Source organism: Plecotus auritus (genome assembly GCF_963455305.1).
Source record: "Plecotus auritus genome assembly, chromosome: 9".
Classification (NCBI taxonomy): Eukaryota; Metazoa; Chordata; class Mammalia; order Chiroptera; family Vespertilionidae; genus Plecotus; species Plecotus auritus.
The window spans coordinates 77062600-77082562 of record NC_137783.1 but is presented as its reverse complement, the minus strand read 5'-3'; the positions used below and the strand labels follow the sequence as shown (position 1 = coordinate 77082562).

The window sequence follows — 19963 nt, the reverse complement described above, 5'->3', positions numbered from 1 at the left end:
CAGTTTCCAAATGATCTGAAATGATGGGAGGATGGGGAGAGAAAGAATTCCACTGCACATTATGAGCTGTTACAGTTCTGACATAATATCCATTCATCACAAAAAAGCTTCCTTACACAATTTTTTCTTGGTACAAATCCACTTAAAATAAATCCAAAAAATGAAAATTAATCTAAGATACAGTGCTGCAGTTTGGTTGGCAGGTGTCCTATGACGACTCACCTCTCAAATGTGCACAACTGGGTCTAACTCGAGTCCCCAGGGTCCCCAAGGCCTGGCAATGCAAACTGAGCTAGGATTCCAGATCTAGGTTTGACAGTCAATTTGCCACTTTACTAGATCAAGTATTAAAGTGGAGGGTAATGTCTAGGAAGAAGTAGTTTTTTGTTAAATGGTGTTTTTAAGTAGTATTTTCTACTTATCTGCCATTTTGTAAATCAAATTACACTCTGTTTGGAGACATATACATAAAGTATGTTTAATTAGTATAATAAAAATTGCCATTTGGAACAAATAAGAAAAACAACAGGGAATTTTGTGCAACACTTATTATATGCTTTTCATGTGCTAACCAATTTTATGCTTGCTACAACCCTGAAAATTAGTATTAATCTACCATTTCACAATGAGGAAATAGAGCTATGGTGAGCTTAAAGTCAGGCCCAAGGTCATATAGTTAGTTAAGTGCTGGAGCCAGGTAATAAACTCAGGCAGCATTATGTGATTTGCTTTTCTGTATTATTTTCTGGACGTGCTAATGTGCCCTAAGAGATAGGTAGCTTACTGATGATTGCTGAATCAGTCTGTTGTTTCAGAGAAGATACCATAAAAACATGCAGAATTCTCATTTACTAAGTAACTCATTATGCATGCTTTATAAAGAGTCTGGGGTGGTGGGAATTGTGTTAATTTATCACAATGTAGAAAGACTGTGTTTCATGTATTGTAACACCCTGTTATCCACCCAAGCATTTACATCTGTCAGCCAAGTCTAGAATGGGAGAAATTAAAATCACCAAAGCTAGAGTATTTGTCTTTTATCTTAATGCATTTGACTAGGTCTCCTACATTGTAGCAAACATGTTCTTATGTCCTTCCAACCAGTTAAAAATATGATTTTAAGAATATATAACAGACTTTAGAAATAGATCTGTTTAACAAAGTATAATTATTCCTTTATGATAATAACATTTCATAAGTATCTATTTTTTTTGTTTGTTTTAATCCTCACCCGAGGATATTTTTCCATTGATCTTTTAGAGAGAGTGGAAGAAAGAGGGAAAGAGAGAGAAACATCGATGAGTGAGAGAAACACATCGATTGGTTGCCTCCTGCACGCACCCTGACCAGGGCCCTGGCCGGGGAGGAACCTGCAACCAAGGTACGTGCCCCCGACCAGAATTGAACCCAAGACCCTTTGGTCTACAGGCTGACACTCTAGTCACTGAGCCAAACCAGCTAGGACTCTAAGTATCTATTTTCAATTAAATAATTTTAAATTATGCATAGCAAATATTGTTATTCCCTATGAAATAATTTCAGTGTATTATCTAGTCTTCTATTTTAATTATCTAAACATAGTCAACAAATATGCTTGCATGAACTATTTTGATTGTATGTAATATTTATTGCTGTTATTTTAAAACAGTGGTTTTAAAAAATACTTACTCTATAAATATTGCAATTTACACTATTATTCCATTAAAGTCTTCAAAATTAATTTTGAATTCAAAAACTCCAAGAGAGTTTTTGCCAGGAATGGGTGTTCAAATTAATTAAAAATTAGAGTGTTGCTGATAATCAGATTTTTACTTCATTAAAGTTTGAATTAATATAATTATTTTCCACAAATAAGAGAATGAATTGAAAATATTAACACAGTGATAGTTTATATGCTTATTGAAACATGTAAGATAGTATCATCCTTAACAGTTATGCAAATTTAAAAAGTAAAATATATTTTTAAAGAAAAGCAAAATGAGGCATGATAATGCTCAAATGTTAGTAAGTGTGCAAGATGAATAAAATTTCAGTGGGAATGTATACTATCTATATAATATATAAAAGCCTAGTATGGAAATTGTCCCCATGGGAGTTCGACCAGGAGACCGATCACTCTTTATGACATGCACTGACCACCAGGGGGTGGTGTGGAACCAAGGAAGGCCCAGGCTGGCAGCTGGCAGCTGGAGAAAGGAGGCCCCAGCTGGCAACCAGGCAAGGAAAGCCTCGATTGGCCCTGATCTCTGGCAGGCCTAGGGACCCTACCTGTGTACGAATTTCATGCAGCGGGCCTCTAGTTTAGTATAAAAATAAAATGCATTCATAAACTGATTCTGTCTTACTTTGTTTTAATGCTCTGTGTTCCTTGGGAGAAAAAGTATTTAAGGCAAATAACAAGTAATTTAGGTAATTATTGTTCTCAATGTCTTTTATATTCCTGCAACGTTTTTACATAATTTATTTAGTATAAATTTAGGGGCTTAAGAATCTGAGAATAAATTCATCAAGAATTAAAATCTAATTTCTTCAAAATAAAAATAGTACAGCTAAGTCATTGTTTTGACTGCAGTTAAAAAAAAAAAAACCACACATTAAATGTTATTAGCATGTTAATAACTCAGGGTATAACAAGCTTTTCAATTTACTGCATGAATAGATGTCAATAAACTGTAGTTCATGAGCAAGGTAAATTATCAGGAATTATACTGGAATTGAAACCTCAGAATCATTAAACAAATAAAATATTTCTTACTAAAGTTTGTTGTACTAATTTCAAGAAATAGTGAGTATACTACTATAGATTTGCCATTCCTCAAGTTTCATTTTTTTCCTAAACTCAAATCTGGTTTATATTATTATTATTTACATCTTGTGCATTAATTAGTTTTACTAATTATATTATCTAAACATAGGAGAAAAAGTAAGTGATTTTTCCCCAAAAGTTTAGTCTTTTGAGTTTCAATCTTAAGTCATCTTTGAGTAGACTTCTGAGATGAATGAAAAATCTGTCTGGAGTTCAAGAGAACAAGATGGAGTTGAAACAGTTTCCTGGAGCTCTAATCATTTTGATTATATGGTCCTTAAAAAATAATTTCTTGTCTCATGTACTCCATTAATAAGGTGACCTTGCCTACTAATTTTAGAGAACTGTTTTAAAACATGTCTTGAATACATTGTAGTTAAGGTTCTATCCATTAATGGTTGGCTATCCATTTACATTGACTTTAATTCCTCATAGCATCACCCAATTTTGACTTGTTTTGTGGTTTGACTTTTATTTAGCTAAATTAATATCAAATTTTCATTTTGATATATTCTTTGACCCAAGAGTTACTTAAAAGCAGGTATTTAATTTCCAAATATTTGAAGATTTTCTATAAATTGTTTGTTATTTATTTCTAACTTTTTTTTTTAATCAGAAAGCTTATTTTCTGTGGTTTACATATGTTTAGATTATTTCATACTAGTTTGATCAATGTGTAGATCTACTGTGGTAAATTTCTGTGTACTTAAAAAGAATGTGTATTCTGCTGTTATTGGTTGTAATCTATACTAATAAAAGGGTAATATGCTAATTAGACTAGACATCTTCCGGATGTCCTTCTGGACAAAGCCACAGTGGCGGGGGCTAAGGCAAAGGTGGTTAGGGGCGATCAGGCCTGCAGGGGAGGGCAGTTAGGGGTGACCAGGCCTGCAGGGGAGGGCAGTTAGGGGGCTATCAGGCCAGCAGGGGAGCAGTTAGGGGATGATCAGGCCGGCAGGGGAGCAGTTAGGGGGCTATCAGGCGGCAGGGGAGCAGTTAGGGGTGATCAGGCTGACAGGCAGAGGCAGTTAGGGGTGATTAGGCAGGCAGGCAGGCAGGTGAGCAGTTAGGGGACAGCAGTCCCAGATTGTGAGAGGGATCCCAGATTAGAGAGGGTGCAGGCCAGGCTGAGAGACCCCTCCCCCCATGCACAAATTTTGTGCACTGGGCCTCTAGTTTATAATAATAAAAGGGTAACATGCTAATTAGACCCGACGTCCTTCCAAACAAAGCCACGTTCAGAGGGAAGCTAGCCTGGGTCCCGGGTGCCTGCAGGCGGCCGGAGGGAAGCCAACCCGGGTTCTGGGTGCCTTAGGGAAGCCGGTGCCAGCAACCTGGGGAAGGAAGGCCTACTGAGGCATGAATTTCATGAATCGGGACTCTAATGTTCTATAAATACCAATTAAATTAGCTAAAAATGTCTCCAGACCCATTCATACTGTCTCAAAGGGTAAGAGATCCTTCCTTTTTCATCTGTATAGTATTCCATTGTGTAAATGTACCTCAGGTTTTTTTAATCAATTCATTCACTGATGGGCATCCAGGCTATTTCCAGATCTTAGCTATTGCAAATAATTCAGCTATAAATAGGGATGTATATATTCTTTCTGATTGGTATTTTGGAATTTTTAGAATATATTCCTAGAAGTAGAATCAGTGGGTCAAATGGAAGTTCCATTTTTAATTTGTTGAGGAAACTCCATAATGTTTTCCATAGTAGTTGAACCAGTCTGCATTCCCACCAGCAGTGTACTAGGGTTCCCAGTTTCTCCACATCCTCACCAGCTCTTGTTCTTTATTGATTTATTGATGACAGCAATTGTGACAGGTGTGAAGTGATATCTTTCTGTGCTTTTAATGTGCATTTCTCTGATGATTAGTGACTTTGAAAATTTTTTCATATGTCTCTTGGGCATTTGTATGTCCTCTTTGGAGAAGTGTCTATTCCGGTCCTTTGCCCATTTTTTAATTGAATTGTTTGTCTTCCTTTTGTTGAATTGTATGAGTACTTCATATATTTTGGATATTAACTCCTTTTTAGATGTATCACTGCCAAATATGTTCCCCAATATAGTGGGTTTATTTTTCATTTTGATGGTGGTTTCTATTGCTGTGCAGAAGATTTTTATTTTGATGTAGTCCCATTTGTTTATTTTCTCCTTTGTCTCTCTTGCCCTAGGACAGTGGTTGGCAAACTCATTAGTCAACAGAGCCAAATATCAACAGTACAACGATTGAAATTTCTTTTGAGAGCCAAATTTTTTAAACTTAAACTTCTTCTAATGCCACTTCTTCAAAATAGACTCGCCCAGGCCGTGGTATTTTGTGGAAGAGCCACACACAAGGGGCCAAAGAGCCACATGTGGCTTGCGAGCCGCAGTTTGCCAACCATGGCCCTAGGAGATGTATCCGTGAATATTCTGCTACATAAGATGTCTGAGATTTTACTGCCTATGTTGTCTTCCTGGAATTTTATGTTTTCATGGCTTATATTTAAGTCTTTTACCCATTTTGAGTTTATTCTTGTGTATGGTGTAAGTTGGTGGTCTAGTTTCATCTTTTTGCATGTGTCTGTCCAGTTTTCCCCACACCATTTATTGAAGAGACTGTAATGGCTTGGGTTAACTTCTGGGGTCTCTGTTCTGTTCCATTGGTTCATATATGTGTTCTTGTGCTAGTACTAGGCTGTTTTCATTACAGTGACTGCAGTATTGTTTGATATTTGGTATTGTGATCCCTCCAACTTTGTTTTTCTTTCTCACTATTGCTCTGCTATTTGGGGTTTTTTTTTGGTTCCATGTAGATTTTTGGAGTATTTGTTCTAGTTCTGTGAAGTATGCATTTGGTATTTTAATAGGGATTGTGTTGAATCTTTAGATTGCTTTGGGTAGTATGGACATTTTAATGATGGTAATTCTTCCAATCCTTGTCTATATCTCCCTCTATTTCTTTTTCCAATGTCTTATTTTACCTCCTTGGTTAAGTTTATTCCTAGGTATCTTTTTTCTTTTTTTTTTTTTGCAATGGTAAATGGAATTGTTTTTTCAGTTTCTCTTACTGAGAGTTCATTATTGGTGTATAAAAATGCCATCAATTTCTGAATGTTGATTTTGTATCCTGCTACTTGGCATAATTCATTTATTAAGTCTAGTAGTCTCCTGATAGAGTCTTTACGGTTTTCTATGTGTAGTATCCTGTTGTCTGCGAATAATGATAATTTTACTTCCTCCTTTCCAATTTGAATGATTTTTTCTTTCTTCTCTGATCGCTGTAGCTAGGACTTCCAGTACTATGTTGAATAAGAATGGTGAAGGCAGACATCCTTGTCTAGATTCTGTTCTTAAGTTTTGTCCCACTGAGTATGAGGTTAGCTATAGGTTTGTCACATATGACCTTTATTATGTTGAGGTATGATCCCCCTATTCCCACTTTGCTGAGAGTTTTTATCAAAAAAGGGTGTTGTCTTCCAATTTGTATATATGCACCCCTATGTTCATAGCAGCTCAATTTACAATAGCTAAGATTTGGAAACAGCCCAAGTGCCTACCAGCAGATGAGTGGATAAAAAAGCTGTTACATTTACACAGTGGGCTACTATGTAGCTGTAAAAAAGAAGGAACTCTTACCATTTGCAACAACACAGATGGACCTGGAGAGTACTATGCTAAGTGAAATAAACCAGTCAGAGAAAGATAAGTATTACATTGATCTCACTCATATGTGGAATCTAATGAACCAAATAAACTGATGAACAAATAGATCCAGAGACATAGAATCATGGAACAGACTGATGAATTTCAGATGGAAGGTGGGAATGAGGTTGAGATGGGGGAGGGGGAGGAATTAACTGGGAACTTATATGTATAATAGAGGCCTGGTGCACAAAATTCGTGCACGAGGGGATGTCCCTCAGCCTGGCCCGCACCCTCTCCAATGAGGGACCCCTCAGGGGATGTCCAACTGCTGGTTTAGGCCTGATCCCTGTGAGGATGTCCCCTCAGCCCAGCCTGCACCCTCTCACAATCCGGGACTGCTGGCTCCTAACCACTTGCCTGCCTGCCTGCCTGATTGCCCCTAACCCCTCTGACTGCCAGCCTGATCACCCCTAACCACTCCCCTGCCAGCCTGATTGACACCTAACTGCTCCCCTGCCAGCATGATCATCCCCAACTGCCCTCCCCTGCTGGCCCAATCGCCCCCAACTGCCCTCCCCTACTGGCCCGATCACCCCCAACTGCCTTCCCCTGCAGGGTTGAGGAGACTGGGGGACTCTGGCTGGATGAGGTAGGGCTGAGGGGACTGGGGGACTAAGGTTGGATGAGGCTGGGCTGAGGAGACTGGGGGACTGAGGCTGGATGAGGCAGGGCTGAGGGGATTGGGCGCTGCCATATTGTGACTGTGGGTGCCACCATTTGTGAGGGCATGATGGTCAATTAGCATATTCCCTCTTTATTAGATAGGATTATCTGGATTGGCAAAAATATTTATCAAAAATGTCAAAATAGTGGAAAAAAACCATCCCAAGTTTTTAACAAAATAGGTAAGGAACAAACCAAAACGACCTCACCCAAATTAATGAGATAATGAAAGCAAACAAAGCATAAATAGTAAACATAGGTACTTATGAAATTGAAAGCATGGTACACATTTCTCACTGCTTTAAAAAAGTAGCTATGATAAACCTTTTAAGAAGAACAAAGTCTGACCATGTGGTTTAGTAATGAATACAAATTCAGGGACAAATTAACATCTAATATGAATTTGGTAAGAGCATGATGGGTACCTAGAAGGCTTACTTCTTTTAACTCTATACACTGGTCTAATTTTAAAAATCAGAACTACTCTCTAATTGGTTTCTGTTAATGGTCCCTCACACTGTATAGTTGACTAAAAAACAAACCAAAAACCAAAAGTGAAACAGGTTAGTAAGCCAGGACAAGTGCAATAGAGAAACTGAGACACAGTTCGCAGACATCTAGTAAAGCCTATCTTCCCTAAACCAAGGATACTTAAAAACAAATGGTTTGCACTTCTCATCCCCAACCAGAGGGTAAATAGCTTAAATCACCCAACTCAGGGAGACAGATAACAGAAATCCAATTAGTGCCATTTGTGCCAACCACACCCATGGAGAGATGAAGTTAAGGGAATAAATCTCATTCTGGTACATCAGCTTAAAACTAATGAGTATTCTATTCAGATCCTCACCTAGACCTCCCATAGATGCCCAGCCTTTGCACAAGTTCAAAAGGAAAATCCTAGCCCCTCTTTTCCTCCCAGGAGCATGCCCAGCACCTTTCCCTTCCCCCTCTTCTTCCCCCATGGACGTGCCTTTCCTAAACTCTAAGGGACCCCACGAGGCTTGTAACCAGGGAGCAATGGTCAGCAGCAGATCACCCTGGGCTAAGCCCCTGAACCTGTCCCAAAGGTCCGCTTTTCTCTGACTCCTTACTGAGCCAAAGCAGCCCAGCCTAGGCCCATGTCCCCACCTCATCCCTCTCCTGTTGCTTCTTGTATCCTAGGCCCTTCCTTATTTCACTGTCTACAGCTTTAATAAACATTCTTTAAATATCACCTGGACTTGTGAAATCTTTCCTGCACAAAGTCAAGAACCGACACAATATCAGATGGCCTTAGGCGGACCCTCTCAGGGCCAGCTCCCCTTTCTGGTAACAAAACATCAAGCTGTACAAAGGAGCTGAGGAAAACTTCAATCTCTAGAACTGTTCTGGAATGAAATAGTTTTTGCTAGCTCGTTTATTTTATTAACTTAATAGACATGGTCTTAACTGATGAGAAACAAAATATACATTTATCTTACCTTTAAAGAGGGAAATCTTTACTCTTCTTCTACCCTTCATATATGCACCTATTACAATACTGGAAAGTCTAGCTAAGCAAGATATTTTTAATTTGAAAATAAAAATCAAGACCATAAATCTGGGTTTCTAGACTCAATGTTTGACTCAAGGAAGTGTTATTTTTCAATAGAATCTTGTGATTTTCTTTCATCACGGTGAAGAGAAAACTTTGGGGAAAAAACTATATTACCTTTGTTGTTTTATTGACTTTTCCAAAGACAGAAATGAGTTAAGTTGCATGGGTTAAACCCAAACAGGGTTCACGAAGACGAACTACCATAAGAAACACGGTTACTAGTAATGGCCTTTTACAGAGTACTTAATTTTTAGTGTGACAAACCAGGGATCTATGCAGTCCACTCTATTTGCACATCTCTTCCTAATGATTAATTATAATTCATAATTTATGATTAGTCCAAGTTCCTATTTAAGGCCAATCCTTTCATTTGTGTACCGGGAACTTTTTTTTTTTTTTTAATCCTCACCCGAGGATATTTTTCCATTGACTTTTACAGAGAGTGAGAGAGGGAAAGATAAGACAGAGAGAAATATCAATATATGAGAAACACATCAATTGGTTGCCTACTGTGCATGCCCTAACCAGGGCCTGGGTGGGGTGGAGCCTGCAACTGAGCTATGTGCCCTTGACAGGAATTGAACCAGGGACCCTTCGGTCAGCAGGCCTACGCTCTATCCACTGAGACAAACTGGCTAGGGCTCAGGATCTTTTTTTTTTTCTTTCTAAGAATTCCCCTCCTAAAATGATTTCATTTTTTTCTTGTTTTGTTAATTTTTCCATCTTTATTGGATACAGATATGGTGAAATATCCCCCATATTAAAAATCAGACATAACCAAAACTAAATTAAAAACACTCTCTTGGTCCTTTACCCCATCTGCTACTATCTTAGATCTGTCTGTGCCACCCATAACAAAACTTAAAAAACTGTCTAATCTCACTTATGGCGTTTGACACAGTTGATGACTTTGACTCTTCAAACACTCTTCTTTCACTTCTTGATCACCTCAGTTTCCAAGTCTTTCTTCTGTCTTCCTAACTGGTACTACTTGGTCTTCATTATTGACTCCTCATCATTACCTGGATTTCTCACATTGGAGTACCAGGGCCCACTATTTGGTCAGTGTTATGGCTTTAAAGACTACCTTTATATGCTAGTGACTCCCAATTTTAAATCTCTTACTCCAACTTCTACACCCTTCACCAGCTTCTCTGACATTTTCCCCATAATGTCAAAAATTTACCTAAGCTTCAAATCAGAACTCTTCATTTGTAAAAGCATCTTCTTCTTCCCTATGAGACCTGCTCTATCACCTTCAACTCAGTGGGGAAAAAATCAACCAATTGCTCAGGCCAAAACTTGGAAATCATTCTTCACATCTCTCTCCGATGTCCCACAGACCTAATATAAAAACTTACCATTTCTTTCTTTTTTCCCCCCAATTTTTTAAAATCCTCACCTGACGATATAGTTTATTGATTTTTAGAGAGAGAGGAAGGGGAGAGAGAAACATCAATGTGATAGAGAAACATCAACCAGTTGCCTCCTGTATATACTCCGACTGAGGATTGAACCTGCAAACGAGGTATGTACCCTGACTGGAAATTGAACCCACCACTGTTTGATGTATGGGACAAAGTTCCAACCATGTCACCCAGCCAGGGAAAAATTTACCATAATTTACCTTCATATCCATCACCCTAATCCATAACACCATCATAACCTCACTTGGATTAATGTATTCTCCACACACCAACAGATTAAGCATTTAATCCTCTAATTGCAACCATCCACTGATTTCCCATTCAACCAGACTAAATTTAAAGTCTCTTACTAAAGCCTTCAGGAACCTATGTCATAGTCCCTGGAGGTCCAGTTATCCTCGTTTCCAGTAAAACTGCTCTTTATGTATATGTTCTAGCCACCTTGGCTTCTTTTTTATTCCTTAAGTAAGGAAAGCACATACTTTTCTCAAAAGTTTGCATTTGCCAGTCTCTCTGTCTAGATTTATTTCCACCTAGATATGTTCACGGTTTGCTTTATTATTTTATTTAAGTCTCTGTTTAGATATTGCCCATTAAGAGTGGCCTTATTATCTGACAACTCAAACTAAAGTGCTACCCCCTTCTACCCACTCACACTTTCCAGCTCCGTTAATCTACATTTTTCATTATAGATTAAATGAAAAATTTAATGATAAACTAATGGTAATGATAATGATGATAAATATCAGGCATCATCTGATATTTATTAGAAATAAAGTCCAATTTTGCTTCAATATTTGACCAACATCTATTATTTGCTTCACTTTCTGGTTGGCCCAATAAATAAATGCCTACTTTAAAAATGTTCTGACATCCTATAAATGAATAATATAAATATTTGTATAAGCACAAATGTTACTACCCTATCTAATAAGTATAATAAAGTTACTAATGTCAACAAGGCATGACAATTAGATTTATTTAAAATATTAGATTCTTTACTATCATATTTAGATGGGCAGTTTTATATGCCACATAGAGTAAAAGTAACTCCTTATGTGCTTACAGGTTAAACTATTTTAGTCTAAATTATAGTTATGCATTTATTAGTGCAAGAGTAAAATTTTAAAAATAATGACTATAAAAACTTAACTTTATGTTAAAAAAATTAAGAACTCTAGAGTTCAACAGAGAAAGAGATTAATAATAATACAAATATTAAAAGAGAATGCAGCCCTGCTGGTTTGGCTCAGTGGATAGAGCCTCGGCCTGCAGACTGAAAGGTCCCAGGTTTGATTCCAGTCAAGGGCACATGCCCAGGTTGCGGGCTCAATCCCTAGTAGAGGGCATGAAGAAAGCAGCAGATAAATGATTCTCTGTCATCATTGATGCTTCTATCTCTCTCTCTCTTTTCCTTCCTCTCCAAAATCAATAAAAATATATTTTTTAAAGAGAATGCAGTAAATAGATAAGTGTAAGGAATAATGTTAGAAGGATTTTAGTCAAAAAATGGTGATAAAAATTTAACTAACACAAAGTATAATAAAAAATATTTGGCTATGGTGAAATCTAGATTTTTGTAAAATTGTTTGACATATTTATGTTGCCAATATTAGATAAAATTACTTTTAAGAACAAAATTTAATTGTCAGTTTATTTAGTTCTAAATAACCATGAATACTTCCGGGGGAAGTCCTAGTTGGGCATACTCCCTATATTGTGAGGATGAAATATCTCAAAAGGAATATCCTTGCCATCTCAAAATTTCTCAAAGAGGAAAAATATTTTGTGGAGCCGAAACCGGTTTGGCTCAGTGGATAGAGCGTCCGCCTGCGGACTGAAGGGTCCCAGGTTCGATTCCAGTCAATGGCATGTACCTTGGTTGCGGGCACATCCCCAGTGGGGAGTGTGCAGGAGGCAGCTGATCGATGTTTCTCTCCCATGAATGTTTCTAACTCTCTATCCCTCTCTCTTCCTCTCTGTAAAAAATCAATAAAATATATTTTTAAAAAAACAGTTGCAAATAGCTATCAACAAAGTGAATGTGTACAGGATGCAACCTATCCATGTTTCTCTCTCACATTGATGTTTCTCTTTCCCTTCCTCTCTCTAAAACCAATAAAATATCCTAAGGTAAGGATTAAAAAAACATGGCTGCACGAACCAAGGAAAGCCATGAAGCACTATTTTTAAAATAAGGGCAACAACATAGCAGACATTACTAACAGAATCACTCTTTACTTGAAGGGAAAGGAATCTTACTAGAACCTGCTGATTCTTTAAGAAACCAAACTTGTCATAAGAGTTTAAGTATTCTCTTCATGTTTTCTGCTGTAAAGACCCACTTATTATGCTAGTCCAGGAGGAGGATGAAATTGCTATGCAAGTGATGAAAGCTGAGATGCAGATAAAAATTCAGGGAAGATTTTGTTATGTTGGAAGCCAATTATGTTGCTATACTGTCATATTTCTAGAACCAAGATTTATCTTCTGCAAACAGTACAAACAGCATGGTTTATGGGATTGCTTTTATAACACTGAGATCATCATAGACCATAGACTACTGTTTAGCATTCTAAATGTGCAAGGTAGTTGACCATAGGCAGAATTTACTAGCTCACAGTGTTGAGAAATTACTGTTTCTGTATAAAATTTGATGCCTAAAATTTTGTGATACTACTGCTATAGTAATACCTATATTTTACTGGATAAAATTGCAGATATATACGGCAAGTTCATTTTATGATTATAATAATCCAGTTTAAAGTTTGGCTATATGTTAATCTTAAATCTCAAGTTTTGGGCCATGATGTATTTTTCTATGCAATTCCAACATTAATATACTTATCTGTTTAAAGTATCTATCACCTTCACTAAATATAGAGATTCCTGTTGGCAAGAATCTCATGTTTTCTTCTCTGCTGTGAATTTCCAGCACTTTGAGAGGTGGGTGACACATAATAAAAGCTTAATAAATATTCACTGAATGAATGAATATATAAATAAAATACATCTATAGATCTTCTAGCTGAATATAGTATGTAAAATAAGGATGATGGAGGTTTTAGACCAGATACAGACTGCTTTTCCAATTCTGCTGTAAATCTTTTTATGAATGATTTTATTGAGTATCTACTATGTGTAAAATATTGTACTGAGGACTGTGAGAGTTACTAGGATGTGTTGGGAAAATAAAGAGTTTTCTTTTTCAAGAATGCAAACTACTGCAGAACCTTCAAAAATAGAGTAAGACACCTCAGAAAAATAAATAAAAAACAAACTGAAATTTAAATAAGATAAAATTTTGAATCTTAAGACAAAATAAAAATCTTCAAATGTTAGATTGCAGAGTAGGGTATTAACCAGAATTTTCATTGGATAGATTAGATAGAAGCTAAAATCTCAGAAATATATCATGGGTACTATAGATACATCTTGCGAGGTTAAATCATGATGACTGGGTTGATGTCAGTTTGCTTGAGAATAACCCAAAGATTGACTGAATCATTCATTTATTCAACAGAAATCTATTGAAAAACTGCCGGAAATCAATCATTCTACCACTAATAGAAAGATGTGGCCAGGAAACTGGGAAGGCTGGTCAACAACCTTAATTGTTTTGATCACTCACTGTTTAGTTGAAACATTGTTAGCTGAAGCAGCCTCCACCTCTGTTTCTCCTATGTAAATTTCTGTTATTGGAATTTCCTGCCTAAAGGTTATGGGCGTATCCCATAGTCTCAATAAAAGGGATAGCAAGGCCAGAGCAAGGGGTAGTCCTTCCACTAGAGTTGGGCTCCCGCCTGGCCCCCAATATTCCAAAATTAATACTTTTCCAAGTCTCTTTTCATTTGTGTGCGGCCTTCTCCAGAACCCGAACCCTGAACAGGAACCCTGAACCACGCAGGACGTGAAAGGGGTTCCCACAAAAAACCTTCTTGTGCAAGCCAGTGTTCTACACTTTTGGATAGAACAGTGAATGAACAAAAATCTCTGCCCTTATGAAGCTTCCATTTTAGTGGAGGAATACAGAGAAAAATAAAGTTAAATGTATAGAATAATAGAAATTAAGGCTATGAAGAAAAGTGAAGGAAAGAGGATAAAAGTACCAAAGAAGGGGCAAGTTGCAATTTGAAATAGGATGATCAAAGAAGACATCACTGAGAAGGTGATGTGTGAGCCAAGACCTGAAGGAGGTAAGAAAACTTTCTGGCAGATTTCTGGGGAAGTGCATTCCAGGTAGGGGAAACAGCAAGGCTAAAGTTCTTAAGAGGGCCTGTGCCAGGTTGTTCACTGAATAGCAAGGACTCAGTAAATGAGCGAGCAAAAAGGAGGAGAGGAAATTAAGAGGGGTAATGGGCTGAATCTTAACTTGTAAGTTGTTGTAAATTTTTTATTAAATGAATGTGCTGAGAAGTCAGGGGGAAATTTTCTATAGAGGTGATATAATCTGACTTATGCCTTAACCAGAACATTTAGACTGCTCAGTTGAGAACTAATCAGAAAGGGGACAAGGGTGGAAGCAACAACCAGTTAGGCAGCAGCAGCAGCATTAATAATGACTCCAATCAAGGGAGTAAGTAGCAGTGAAAGTGGTGAGAGAGATCTCTGAATATGTTTTGAACATAGAGGCAAGATTTTTTTTCTGGTAGAATGGATGCAGAATACGCAGAAGAGTTTACAGTGGTTCCAAGACTTCTGGCCCATGCCACAGAAAGGATGGAGCTGTCATTTACTTTTCTGGGTATAATTGTGGGTAGTACAAGTCTCTTGGTAAAGGGGTGGAGTTCAGTTTGGAATATGTTAAGTTTGAGATGTTTATTAAACATCCAAGTGAAAATACTGAGTATGCACCAGAATTAGGAGAGAGCTATAAATCTAAGGATAATCAAAGTTAGATGGGAGTCAAGGTTGTGAGGTCACTATGGATGGAGTACAGGTAGAAAGAATCAGAGGACTGTTCTTTAAAAAATCCAACATTACAGATGATGTAGAAGAAAAGTCAGTGAAGTAGATAGATAAGAAAAAAACAGAAGTGTATGGTGACCTGTAGGCCAACTTATAAAAAGGATTCAGGGGGGAGAAGGTGAATGCTACAGTTTAATAAAAACTCTAGCATTTTATCATGAAAGGGCACTTCAGTGTGACTACTCTCATTTTCCATATAATTTTCATAAACTATTTAACTACTCTTGAATTTGATGTTTCATTTTTACCATCTTTAAAACTAGAAATAATATCCACCTCATGTTATAAATATTACTACATTTAATGTAAAGTGCATATATGCCTGACATCCAAAATGTGCTGTTCTTACAAATGTTCCTTTTTCTCCTTCTATACTTCATTGGATCACTTAAAATTGTTGAATATATGTTTTAAGTGGTGTATTGAAATAAAAGAAAATTATCTGAAGCTCAAATTTAAGTAACTACCATATTTTACTGCTAGGGAATTAAGAAGAGCAATAAATATGAACCCAAAAAGGGCATAATGACACACATTTCTGATTTAGAAATGCTAGTCTGGCTCCTTAGAGACTGTCAGAGTTCAAGAGGAAGAAGTAAGAGCTAGAGGCTCACATATTTTTTACCTTCAGTCTCTTTGAAGTGGGCAATAGAAGTAAAATGCAATGTAAAAAGAGTTTAAAAAGCAGTCTATGTGGCTAAGGTAACAATAAAAATCTTAGTAGACATTCTAGAAACTGTGAGACTGAATATTAATTTAAACAAAAGACAGAAAGCAGCATCTAAAAAGAATCTTAGGAAAACACGAGTGAATGAGTGTAGGGGCTGATACCTATCCTTGGGAAAAATCTGTTTCCCAGCATTGCAAAGTGGAAGGGATTTGAAGGAAGCAGCCCAACAGCACCTGCTGGTACAAGGGGTACTTGAGCCCACTGATACATAGTGCCCTAAACTTAGGCCTAATGCAGACTCAACTCGGGCCACTGCAGGTGATCGATCTGGGGATAGTGGATATAAGGAGACAACCTACGTGATTCTAGGTTGCAGAACTACTGCTATTTACTCCTATAGCACTGCACTTTCTTCAGCATTTTAATTGTTGTTACTTATTCAGTTACCTTTCTTCCTTGATAAATTGTAAGGATAGTTCATATATCATGCTGAATGGCATTTATTAATAACAACAACTAACTCTATTTATTGCTTCAATCTCCCCAGGCTTCAAGGTCCCTAATGGTTGATATAAACAACAAGATCCCATCATAAGAAGGAAGGATGGCAGGATGTGGTACTCTGTAAATGTACCAACCACTGTCTGGCTTGAGTTGGGCCAAACAAATTGAGTAGACTTCAAGAAGTCACTATAAATTTTAAAATGAAACACATGGACCCTAAGCAGAAACCCAATCCAAAAAAAAATGAGCATGAAAGCTTGCCATTGATACATGGTACTCCAAGTCCAGTTAGCAAAGGTATAAAGGGGAGATATTTAGGAGTCCGCTAAATATGTCTAGAATACTGGGTCTGTTTAGCATACTCAACTCTGTGTAACAGAACGGGGTATAAAAGAACTCACATTTAATTAACTAACTAACCAAGAATTAAAAATAAGAATATACTAATAAAACTTATAGTCTGAAATATTAATAGTTTCATATTTAAGCATGTTGCATGCAACAGCAGTTTCAGTTCCTCTTTTTGCCAACCTCAATCACAGGAATGCAGCAGATGCTGATGGTAATCAGGCCTTTCCCCAGATATTAGCAATAAAGCCCTCAGAGAGAAAAAAAAATGCCAGATGCTGACACACACAAAAGAGAACATCAAAACCACCCAACAGCTGGAACATGAAACTACAAGTTGCCAGAATTCTTTAGTTCCCTGCTTCCCACAATCTCTCTATAAAAAAGCCCTTTGCCTACCCTGATATATTAAGATAGGCTTTGGGACAAGAGTCCCCCATCTTCTCAGGTGACTGGCATTTGAATGAACCTTTTTCCTTTTTTCACCAGAATCTGTCTCACAAGTTTGGCTTTGGTGGCGGCAGGCAGTCAACCCTTAGTTTCAGTTACAACTGGGTACTGGAGATGAAGGTCTATGAATCCTAGCAAAGAATGAATTCATTAGCTAGGCTGGAACAAAAACTGGAGATGTAGAGTCAAGGGATCCAACTGTGAAAATATGAGAATATGAAGACAGAGAAAACAATAGCAAATGCTGGCACCATAAGATTTATGAACTGGATACAGGACATGCTGAAATTTAAAATGATCAACACAGAAGAATCAGCATATACTGGGGAAATGGACTAGAGGAGCTATTCTGCAGCCCAACAGTAAAACAGAGAATGGAAATCAGGAACCAAAGAAACTTTCATAGGATGTTATTTCTGAAGAAAAGGCAGAAGCATTTGAAGCTGGGAAAATAATTCCAGGGTTACAAAAGGAAATAACTTATCTAGTCATTTATTTGTTCATTCCTTAGTTCATTCATCTATTAGCAGACAGTATACTGGGTATTGGAAATACAGTGAAGAAAAAAAGATCTTGCTCTAAAAGATCTTAGGGAGTGGAGATTATAGAATACAAGACTGTCTTTGGCTGAGATTCCTTGAATATCTACCAGTGGTTCTCAACCTTTCTAATGCGGCGACCTTTTAATACAGTTCCCACAGGTTGAGAACTGCTAGCAGGGTCGCCTAAGACCATCGGAAAACACAGATCTTTACATTATTATTCATAACAGTAGCAAAATTACAGTTATGAAGTAGCAACGAAATTTTATGGTTGGGGGTCACCACAACATGAGGAACTGTATTAAAGGGTCGCGGCATTAGAAGGGTTGAGAACCACTGATCTAAGGGTTCTCTGGCTTTCTCTAAATTACCAGCATTCAGAGGAGAGTCTTAAACCTTATACCAACTAAGATTCTATCCATATTGGGAAATGATCCCTCTAAAGCATAAACTGATTTCCCTCATTAAAATCCTGCAATGGTACCCTTTTGGCCTTAGGATCAAATATAATTCCTTAATATATTATCTTGGCTTAGCCCTTCCTGCCCCTCCAGCTTAATCTTTGAGTCCTCCTTGGGCTTCCCCCTTCTCACTCTCTCTGTTCTCATTTTAGTTCTTGAAATCACAAGTCTTATTCTTGACTCTGGCCTTTCTCTCGTTTGGCACATTCTTCCCTCTCTTCCTTGCTCGGTCTATTTCTACTAAGTTCTCCACTTAAGCATCACTTCCCTGTTCCCATGTAGGTTAGGTACACCTGTTATGTGCTTCCTTTTTCAGGAAGTTTGTTTTTACTCAGTTGTTTATCTCTTCTGATAAACTCTAAGAATAGCTCCTTGGGACATGATGTATATTTATTTTGTTTATCATTCTACATTCAGTCACAGCACCATGTTTGACACCATGATAGGAACTATGGTAAATCAATTTACTAACCACTACATCTCCAGTACTTTATTCGGAGCATAGCATAAAGTAGCTATTTACAAAATTTTTGACTCAATGAATAAATAAATGAATGCCACCCGTAATCCCAGTCAGTCTCACCTTATTTGTACAAAACCTCTATCATGAACAGGCACTACACATGACACTCTCAGTAGCTTGCTCTGTTTCCCTATATATTATGCCTTAAAATGAAAGGCTCTGGGATTTTAAACTTTGGCTGGAACTGGGCTCAAGCTGCTGTGTACTGTTTGGATTCAGTCTGATCCTTATCCTGTATAATTAAGATCTAATATGCTAATTATATGGGCGAGTGGAACGACCTTCCAGAACGACCAGTGGGCGGGGGGCGGGGCCACAGAGCCATGAGGCAGCGGGGCCGCAAGGCAGCTGGGCTGGGAGGGCCGAGGTAGCCTTGCACGAATTTCGTGCATCGGGCCTCTAGTATTTTCATAAGAACCCCAAAGCAGCCATTTTTCTTTAATAATAGGACTTCTAATTTTCCCCGTCTACCATGCTCTCATTCCTTTCTTTCACACCTAAGTAGCTACATTGCTCCTCTAAACATCACAAGCTGCTCTGATGTGTATCTATGAAACAGAGAAAGCACATATGAAAACAAAGCTCCTAGCAGGCCCTGAAACAGAGGGCAAGTGATTCCCAAACTTTAAAGCTTAACCTTAGGGAAGTAGATATCTTTGTATACTTATAATTGAAAAAATATTAAGGTATGAAAACTAAACATAAAAAGTACCCTAAGTGGTGATAGAAATAATGAATGTTACATATTCCCTGCTTGGAAAGATAGAAAATAAGCTATGATTAAACCTGAAAGTTATTTGAGGGTTAGGAGGGTATGTCACATTAGAATAAAGGCTATGGCTAGAAAGCTTTTAAGAAAATTACACTGTAGAAAACTTTTTAGTTTTGATGACCAGTATGCAATATACTCAATATGAATAATGTCAGAAAAACATGAAAATTTATGTAAAATTGTTTTCAATATTAATTTCAGTATCAACAATACATCACGATATACACATACTATAAATGTTAAGTGAACTTAAACACACGGTGTAATATAGGATACTATTTGCAGCAAATAGTTTTTGCTCTTTATAAAAATAATTTAAAGCAAACAATAGTGACATATATATAAAGTTATAAATTACCATATCTGTGCAATTATAACATACCAAGACCTTCAGAGAATTTCTATATGCTTCTAAGAATACCCATTGACTATTTGCCCTTCCTCTCTGCCTTCTCCATTCTCCTTGCCTACCTTCCCTCCAATCTTTCGGCATTTATTGAAAGATGATGTCCAGGCATATGCACAGCAGATGGGAAGAAGAGTAAATTGGAGTCC

At 37.4% G+C, this 19963-nt stretch overlaps 1 protein-coding gene across 2 annotated transcripts in view; it reads right to left on the bottom strand.

The window, feature by feature from the left end:
- Window positions 1-19963, bottom strand: part of DYNC2H1 (dynein cytoplasmic 2 heavy chain 1) — a 378097-nt gene that overhangs the window by 24684 nt on the left and 333450 nt on the right. The window lies entirely within an intron of this gene.